Here is a 10,727-nt window from a genome sequence, read left to right as displayed (position 1 = left end):
GACCACATCAAGAATTAGGTAATAGTAAGATTTTCAATGAGATGGCTGATTGAAAATGTTTAAATAAATCCAGATCTTCTATATCATGTGCAGTAGCTAGAGGTGTGTCAAAAGTACTACCAGAATAGTAATAAATCTTCAAATGGAGAAACCCCAATTTGGGAGTATGGTATCCTCTTGTGTAAAAGGAAAATAGTTATATTTGCACCACCCATCTAGTAAGCATGTGCTAAAGGAAAAATCTGTTTATAACTCAAAGACTGATTCTCTAAGCAATGGCTTAGAGAAAAAAATGAGGAATCAAAAAATTAGAAAGCTAAAAGCAAGTTGAAATATTCTAGGAAAAATTCTCAAGAAAAAAATTATAGTTAGAACTCCAGAAAAAAAAAATAGAACATCTACAAAACTTTCGAATGGTGGAAGACCTAACAAAAGAATGGAACAAAAAGATAAAGACAAAAATGAGAGTTCTACGTGAAAAGTTTGAAAAAGAAAAACAATGAACTAAATTAAAATTAAAAAAGCGTTTTTCACCAAAAAAAAAAAATCACTGTAACCAAGATCAAAAGAAATGTAGTAAATTGGGATACAATTTTTACAACTAGTATTTCTGACAAAATACTCATTTCTAAAATATATAGAGAACTGAATTAAATTTATAAAAAAATGCCATTCCCCGATTTATAAAAGGTCAAAAAGCTATGCAGAGGCAATCTATAAATGAGAAAATCAAAGCAATCCATAGTAATATGAAACATTGCTCTAAATCATTACTGATTAGAGAAATGCAAATTAAAGAACCTCTGAGGTATCACCTCACACTTCTAAGATTAGCTAATATGACCAGAAAGGACTATAATCAATGTTGGAAGGGATGTGGGAAATCTAGAAAACTAATGCATTGTTGGTGGAGCTATGAATTCATCCAACCTATCTGGAGAGCAATTTGAAATTATGACCAAAGGGCAATAAAAATCTGCATACCCTTTGATCCAGCAATACCACTACTGGGTCTATACACTGAAGAGATCATGCAAAAGCTTAAAAACATCACTTGTACAAAAATATTCATAGCAGCCCTGTTTGTGGTGGCAAAGAGTTGGAAATTAAGTGAATGTCCATCAACTCGGAAATGGCTGGACAAATTTTGGTATATGTATATTATGAAACACTATTGCTCTGTTAGAAACCAGGAGGGATAGGAATTCAGAGAAGCCTGGAAAGATTTGCATGAACTGATGCTGAGCGAGATGAGCAGGACCAAAACATTGTACACTCTTTATTTTTTCATTTATTTATTTATTCTTATTTTGTACAAATAATGTTTTTTATATATTACTAAAATATTCTTGTTTAAGAGTAAACATAATACCACTTCCTCCAAAAAATATAGACCCACATGAGTGATAAAGTAAAGGGGAGAGAAAAAAATTAAAATTAAAAATAATAATAACAATAATAATTTTAGGTATGGTCAGGTAGCACAGTGGATGAAGCACCAGCCCTGAAGCCAGGAACACCCCTGCCCAAATCTGGCCCCATACACCCAACAATCACCTGGCTGTGTGACCCCATGCAAGCCACCCCAACTCCATTGCCCTGCAAAAACCAAAAAAAGACGCTGAAATAAAATAAAATAGTAATAATAATAATAGTGGGGGCAGCCAGGTGGTAGACAGAGCACTGGCCTTTGAGCCAGGAGTTCCCAGGTCCAAATGTGGTCTCAGACACCCAACAATCACCCAGCTGTGCGGTCCCAGGCAGGCCACCCAGCCCCATTTGCCCTACAACCCCCCCAAAAAATAATAACAATAAAAAAGTGTTTCAGTCTGTGTTCAATACCACCAGCTCTGTCACAAGTGGATCACATTCTTTATGATAAGTCCATCACATAATTTACTTCCATATTTTTTCACCATTGACATTGCTGATCACAACTCCCTCCATTCGTACTTCTCCACTACCATGTACTATATTTTCTCTCTCCTTTCACTCTGTCTCTGCTGTAGGGTAGCTGAGTGGCACAGCAGACAGATCCCTGGCCCTAAGGCCAAGAGGCCCCGAGCCCACATACCACCCCTTAGGCCCAGCATCTTCCCAGCCCTATGGTCTCGGACAGGCCATCCAATCACAGCCCCTTGCAAGAATTAAAAAAAAAAATATGCTCTATCTGACCACTCTCCCCCCATGGTCCATCCTTTCCTCCATCACTCATATCCCCCCTTTCCCCCTGTCCCCTTTCTCTCTTTCTTACTCCAGGTGTCTATACTCCATTTAGTATATATGCTGTTTCCTCTCCTAGCCACCTCTGATGAGAGCGAAGATCCCCTCATTCCCCCTTGCCTTACCCCCTTCCATATCACTGCAATAGCTCTTTGTAATAAAGAAAAATCTATTATATGAAATATCTTAGCCTATTCCTCCTCTCTTTTTTCTTTCTCCCATTACATTTCCCTTTTATCTATTGACTCTATTTTTACACCACATTATATCTTCAAGTTCAGCTTTCTCTTGTGCTTCATGTATAAAAGCTCCTTCTACCTGCTCTATTAAATGAGAAGGGTCATATGAGTATTATCAGTATCATTTTTCTATACAGTAATACATGCAGTTCATCATCATTAAGTCCCTCATATTTTTCCCTTTTCCTCCACTCTCTATGCTTCACCTGAGTCCTGTATTTGAAGATCAAATGTTCTGTTCAGCTCTGACCATTCCAACAGGAACATTTGAAATTTCCCTGGTTCATTGAAAGTCCATCTTTTTCCCTGGAAGAGGACGTTCAGTTTTGCTGGGTAATTGATTCTCAGTTGCATTCTAAGCTCTTTTGCCTTCCAGAATATTATATTCCAAGTCCCAAGAGCTTTTAATGTAGCTGATCCTAAGTCCTGTGTGATCCTGACTTCAGCTCCATGATATTTGAATTGTGTCCTGGCTGCTTGTCATATTTTCTCTTTGACTTGGGAGTTCTGGAACTTGGCTATAATATTCCTGGGGGTTCAGTTTTTTTTTTTTTTTGGATCTCTTTCTCAGGGACATAGGTGGATTCTCTCCATTTCTATTTTGCCCACTGCTTCTAGGATATCAGGGCAATTTTCCTGTAGTAATTCCTTGAAAATGATGTCAAGGCTCTTTTCCTGATCATGACTTTCAGGTATTCAGATAATTTTTAAATTATCTTTCCCAAATCTGATTTCCATATCAGTTGTTTTTTCAATGAGATGTTTCACATTTTCTTCTAATTTTTCATTCTTTTGGTTTTGAAGTATTGTGTCCTGATTTCTCATAAAATCAGCAACCTCCCTCAGTTCCATTCTTTGTCTGAAGTATTTCTTTTCCTCAGAGAGCTTTCTTATCTCCTTTTCCATCTGGTCAATTCTGCTTTTTAAAGCATTCTTCTCCTCAATAACTTTTTAACTGTTTTATACATTTGACATATGCTAGTTTTTAACATGTTATTTTCTTCAGCATTTTTGGGGATCTCCTTCAGTAAGCTGCTGACTTCTTTTTCATGTTTTTTTTCTGCATCTCTCTCATTTCTTTTCCCAATTTTTATTCTACCTCCCTCACTTGATTTTCAAAGTCTTTTTTGAGCTCTGTCATAGCATGAGCCCAATTTCTGTTTTTCTTGGAGTCTTTTGATGCAGGAGCTTGTGCTTCCTCATCTTCAGATTGAATGTTTTGATCCTTCTTGGTATCACAGGCAAAGTATTTCTCAATGGTGTTCCTCTTTTTTCTCTGCTTGTTCATTTCCCCAGCCTGAGCCTGGTTTTGCGGTGCTTCCGGAGTTCTTGAGTATTATTGGGTCATACCCCCACAGGGATCTCCATGTGTGAGGCTCTGTCTTCCCTCCCAGTCTGTGAGTGCCCACAAGTGACCCCCTCTGCCATAGGGCTGAGGTGGGGGGCCTGCTGTTCTATGGGGGGCCTAGACTGTGATCAGGCTCTGAATGTGGTCAGAGCCCCAGAGTCCTGTTCCAGGGACAGAGGACAGAGCTTGACATTCTCTCTACACTGCCCTCCCTAGGCTAAGCACTCATACCCTGGGGGCTCCTGCTTACTGGCTTCTGCTTCTGGTCAGGAAAATGCCCCTGCTCAAGGCTCCCAGCACCCTGGGGATGCCTCTGGGAGACTGAAATTCCTTTGATCTGGTGGGCCACCCCTCCAACCCTGGAGAGCGGATCCTTTCTACTCTTTTCCAGGGAACCAAGGGTTGGAGAACTGCCTCACTGGATCCCTCTGTGGGTTGTGTCTCTCAAAAATTTAGTTAGAGTTCTTAGTTTGTAAGTTTTAAGAGAGAGCACCTAAGAGACAATCCTCTCTTGTCGCCATCTTGGCTCTGCCTGCCACATTGTATACTCTTACAACAACAAGGGGGTGATGATCAAACTTAATGAATTTGCTCATTTCATCAATGCGACAATCAGGGACAATTTTAGGGTATCTGCAATGGAGAATACCATCTGTATTCAAAGAATTGTGGAGTTTCAATAAAGACCAAAGACTGCTACCTTTAATTTTTTTAAAACAAAAAGTATCTTATAATTTTGCTATCTTGTATTTTATTTTTTCTTAAGATATGAGTTCTCTCTCAACACACTCAATTTTGATCAACGTTTATCATGGAAACAATTTAAGACCATCAGACTGACTTCTTTGGGGGTGGGGGGGAGTGAGATTGGGGCTAAAATTGTGAAATTGAAATAACAATAAAAAAAGAAAAACAATGACTTAGGAGAAAAGTTTCAAACCTTGAAAAGTAGACAAGTTGCTTAAAAGAAAAGGAAACTATTATTTAAGCAAGTCAAAGTAATCCACATTGAAAAAAATTTGAGAATTAGACAATCAAAGCAATTCACTGGAAAAAGAAAGCTTGAAGAGAAACTCTTAGGAACTCACTGCCCATCTATAAAAATATAATAATATGAAGAGTTTCAATGCCATCTTTGAGAAGATCAAAAAAAGAAAGTTGCTTACAAGTATTGGAATCAGAGGACAAAATGATATTCACCAGAATTCTAAGAGAGGACTATGTGTTTTCTACCTACCAAAAATGTGGTCATCAAATTTTAGAGCTTCCAAGCTGAAAATAAAACATTTTAAGAAATAGAATATTGTTGATAATATGAAAAGTCAAGTTGGTTAGGTACCAAGGAAAAGAAAATAAATTTAGCAATTAGTAGGTATAAGATGAGTTTTGAAAAAGTCATCTTAGGAAAATGGAAGCATAAAAATTTAAATATTTAATTGCTGAGAAGTGAGTTGATTGAGAGGAGGTAAAGTCACTGGATAATCTTTCAGAAATTTGGCAGTAAAATGAAAAGGAGATATGGGACAAAATACATAAACAGCTTTTTTGCTTGCTTATTTGCTTTTTAATTTTCTTTTATTATTAGGCTAAATACTATTTCATAGAATAAAATAAGTCAATGGAAGGAGAAATTGAAGATGTGTAAAAGAGAATGATTGATAGAGGAATTACTAGTTTGACTTTTGTCAGTTCAGACAGGAGCAAAAGCAAGGAAGAGACATGTCACAAAAAAAGAGGAGAGGAGAGAGTATCCAAGAGGAAAGGGAAATCAATAGAGTCAGCTGCTACAGAAAGGTTTAAAAGGATAAGGTTTGAAAAAAGTCATCAAATAATTTATGTTTTGTATTTACTTCTAATAGTATGTAATATATATATATATATATATATATATATATATATATATATATATACAAATACACATATATATGGAAATAGGTACATGTAATCTAAATTTCTATAGACATACACACACACCCATACACACACACACACACACACACACACACACATATATATATATATATATATGTATATATGTTCCTATTGCCTTCCTCATAAGAATGTAAGTTTGCCAAACATGGACTTTTTTATATTTGTTTTTGTAACTCCAATTCCTACACAGTTCCTTGGAAACATTTAATAAATGCTTGTTTGATTGATTAATTAATTGATTGATCTAACAAGAGATCATTAGCAAATTTGGAGAGAAAACTTCCAACTGATGAAATCTTTTGCAAAGGCTTTGATAATTAAAAGAAAAAAAGTAGAAATAAAAAGTACAGGAAACTTTTTCCAAGGACCATATCTGTGAATAGAAGCAAAATTAGGAAAACTTGAGGGGAAGGTGGTGTTAAATGATGGTTGTTTTATTTTGCCTTTTTGATAGGGAAGAGAGCTGGTCATATTTAGAAAATCCAGGAAAAGAGTCAATAGATAGAGGGAGACAGAAGATTAGCATGGAGTAGAGTAGAGTAGATAGAGTGAATGATGGTCCCATTTCCAAGAGGTGTGCATCCAATCTTTGCTTGGACCTCAGTATCCCTTCTATTTCTATCTAAAATTCATGATTTGGACTAAAAAGCTACTTTCTTCATAGGATCATAGATTAAGAGTTAAAGGGAACTGAGAGCTATATTCAAGGGCAACATCTTCATTTTCCAGAAGAGGAAAATGAAACACAGAAAGAGATGATCCAGGGTCACACAGTAAATGTCTAAGGTGGGGTTTGAATTCACCTTTCTGACTTCAAAGTACAATGGTCTATCCGTTACAGCACACTACTTCTTTTGTTGGAGTGAATTATTCCAGATGGCCCATGGGCAAGGCAGGAGTTAACTTCTATGAAAATAAAAGATAAATGAATCTAAAGTGTGTGGTATCAGCAGATGGTTAGCTTTAACTTGATGGTTGGGAATTTTTTTTCCTGGAGAACTGTCAGGTATGGATAATTATTCTTTGTCTTGAGACATGATGACTTCATCCAGTCAGACTTGCTCAGGATTAAAAGCACTTTGCTTTGAGGATCTCTTGTAGGGAAAAAAAAAAGAAAACCTGGAAGAATAAGCAAAAAAGGTAACAGGCATATTTTTGAAACTCTCTTTCATATTGTGCCCCCCCTCAAGTAGATTTCAGCTGTTATAATCTTGATTTTGTAATACATTTAAAATAATGTTCTATCAAGAATGTAACACAGAGTTATTAAAGTTCTGTGAACTATGAATATTTTGCCTGCACCCTGATTTATCAGTGTAAACCAATCAGGAATTCATATGTTCTAAAGATGATAAAAATGACTGTTGGAACATGAGGGTTGTTTGTTGTTTGCTCATTATTGGCTTGTTGTTGCTTGGTTCAAGTCTTTGATTTCATCATTTCATGGGCTACTTAGTGTAGAAATTCTCTTAGTTATATAAATCAGGTCAGTCTGTTTCAGTCTTAGGGAGTTATTTGGAACAATGAGACATTCAGTGATTTTCCCAGAGTCACTTAGCTAATGTAGTCACATAGCTTTGAGAATATTGTACATGTTTAGTGTAACAGACATCATAATTAGAATCTGAGAATAAACTATATGTCCAGTTAGAGAACTCTTTAAATCAGAACTATCAGGCTATTTTCTGACTAATGCCAATTATAGTACAATTCATTTTTACAGGTATATCTCATTACATTACTTTTCATTTACAAATTGTATATAGAAACTTTTCAAAGGTCTTGAATGTTCCATTCTAAAAGAAAAATAGAAGGAAGAAAGATAAAAAACACAACATAATAGTAGAGGGTCAATGTTTAGCATTCTAGCTCTTCCACTTACAACCTATATATTCATTTAAAACAATCTGGGCATTCATTTCTTCATCTATACCTAATACATAGGCAAAACACAACTGATTGGTTAGTACTCCAGGGCTGTCAGACTGTATTTTGATTTATCAGTTAAATGCTTAGAGAAAGCTCAATTTTTCAAATGGGTAAGTAGTCTCTCAAAAAATAGAAACTCTTCATTAGTTCATCATTCTTACTTTGTCTTTGAAAAAATATTAATTATGGTTATATTTTAAAGCTTTAAAGTATAAAACCAGTGTCTATAGTACAATATAAATCAGGAATTTAAAAGATATATAGAAAAAAATTATAGTATGAATTATAAAATGATTAGAACAGAATTTATTAGAGTAACTTATTCTGCTATTATGTCCATCTGAGAGTCAACTGAAGTCTCATTGGTACATTAGAAAATATTTTCAGGAATTGTGATTTCTCATGTTATATTATATATTGACATTGTCTGGTCAATCAGCTGAGTCTGATCCCTTCAGTGACCTTTTCTCAATGCCAAATCTTCCCTTGGTGCCCATTGTTATTATTTTCCACTTTGCTACTTAGATGTCAAAAGATGTTAGGACACCAGCTCCAGTAGTTGTCATTTCTGAACGCCTTTTGATGCTTATAGGATCAATCCTAAAGGAAGGAAACATTTAATAAAAGCAAAGGTAAACAGAAGTCCCATTATAACTCACTATGTTCTACTATCATTATATTGAAATAGAGGAGGGCCATCCTCCTCTCTCCCTCACCTGACAACCTGGATTATTTTCACTGAGGGTGCCAAGAATAAACCAACTCTTCTTCTAAGAGACAGTGTATCTAGTATCATAAGCTCTTAAAGCTCAGAAGTTAATTGCCAGAGTCTCAGTAGATGAATATTATCATGGACCAAAGCTGGGTTCCAAAGATGGTGGGAACCTGTTAACTATAGGTGTTACAATGGGTGGACGTTGAACTATAAAGTAAATATTCTTGGAGGACTGATGCTCTCAGATAGGGTTCACAATTATAGAGCCTTAATCACTCTAACCTGCTCTTTTACTGTGGTTTAGTAGGCAATTGGATGGGGATGAGTGATACTTCAACTACTTCTCCCCAACTCCAGGTGATAAATGGTGACAAAGAGAAGCCATTGAAGTTGTATCCCTATGTACCGCCTGTTTTATTTGTCACTGAAAATGATCTTTGACCTTCCTGGAAAGATCAGAAGCAAAATGATTAATAAAGAATCCATATTGAGAACAGTACCTAGATGGTAGAATAAAGGCAGGAGCTTGCTTGAGCTCTCCCCTAAAACACTCCAAATAACTTTAATAAATGATTCTAGTCAAATTCTAGAGTGGGAGAATACACAAAAAAGACTGAGTGAAACAATCTTCCAGACCAAGAAAACTTGAAAGATTGGCAGAAAGGGTCTGTTGCAGTGGGGTTAGAAAGGGTCCACAGTGCAGTCCAGGCCCCATGGGACCAAACTAGCTACCTATCCCTGAAACAGGACTCTGGTGTTTTGTCTATACTCAGAGATCCAGGTCACATTCTAGGTCCCCAGTCTCAGGAAAAGTAGTGGAAGGACAATGGAGTACACTGCCTGCAGGAGAGCAGGGATCCTCTTCATAGTTTGAGGGCAGAAAAGAGTACTTGTGGTCATCCACAGACTGGAGCACAGGCCAGGAGTATCCTATCATAAGACCTTGTAGGAATTCAGAACTTGCAGGTCCCTTGGGGGGGGGAGCCCTCAAAACAGCTTCAAAAACCCTCAAAAGCTTGGGACACCATGAATTCTACCCTGGAAGCATTAACCCACCTTCACAAAGAGTTAAAATCAAGTCATAGGCTAGAGAAATTAGCAAAAAATAGAAGAAAAAAATTCTACCATAGACAATTACTTTAGACATATGGAAGATCAAAACACAGACTCAGCACATAACTAAGTCAAAGCTTCTGAATCAAAAGCCTCCAAGAAAACTAATTGGTCTCAGGATTTGGAAGAGTTCAAAATAGATTTTGAAAATCATGTAAAGGAGATAGAGGAAAAATTGAGACAAGAAATGAGAGTGATATGGGAAAATCATGAAAACCAAGTCAGCAGTTTAGTGAAGGAGATACAAAAAATACTGAAGAAAATAAAATCTTAAATGCCAGGAACAATCAGATGGACAAAACAATTCAAAAAGGTCAATTAGGAAAATAATGCCTTAAAAAGCAGAAATGGCCAAATAGAAAGGAACTACAAAAACTCGCTGAAGAAAATAATTCCTTCAAATGTAGAATGGAGTTAAGGGAAGCTGATGAGTTTATAAGAAAACGAGAAACAACAAAAGAAAACCAAAAGAATAAAGCCATAGAAGAAAATGTGAAATCTCTCATGGGAAAAAGACCTTACCTGGAAAATAGATCAAGAAAAGATAATTTAAAAATTATTGGACTCCCTGAGAGTATGAGCAAAAAAAATCTAGAATTCATTTTTCAAGAAATTCTCCCAAGAAAATTGTTCTGATAGGGCATCTAGGTGGCTACCTATCCCTGAAGCAGGACTCTGGTGCTTCATCCATACACAGATCCATATCACATTCTAGGTCCCCAGTCTCAGGAAAAGGAGTGTAAGGACAACAGAGCATACTGCCTGCAGCAGAGCAGGGACTTTCCTCACAGTTTCAGGGGCAGAAGGGAATATTTGTGGTCATCCACAGACTGGAGCACAGGCCAGAAGTAGTCTATCATAAGACCTTGTAGGAATTGAGAACTTGCAGGTCCCTGGTGGCAGTGATGATGGTGGGGGGGGGGGGTAATCCCTCAAAACAGTTTCAAAAAATCTCAATAGCTTGGGACATTGTGAATTCCACCCTGGAAGCATTACTCCAACTTAACAAAGAGTTAAAATCAAGTCATAAGCTAGAGAAATGAGCAAACAACAGAAGAAAAAAATTCAACCGTAGACAATTACTTTAGATCTATGAAGGATCAAGACACACCCTCAACACAAAAAAAATCAAAACTTCTGTGTCAAAAGTCTCCAAGAAAAATATGAATTGGTCTCAGGCTTTGGAAGAGATCAAAAATATTTTGAAAATCAAGTAAAAGTAGAGGAA

Source organism: Macrotis lagotis, chromosome 8 (genome assembly GCF_037893015.1).
Source record: "Macrotis lagotis isolate mMagLag1 chromosome 8, bilby.v1.9.chrom.fasta, whole genome shotgun sequence".
Classification (NCBI taxonomy): Eukaryota; Metazoa; Chordata; class Mammalia; order Peramelemorphia; family Peramelidae; genus Macrotis; species Macrotis lagotis.
Note: the sequence above shows the minus strand (reverse complement) of the source record.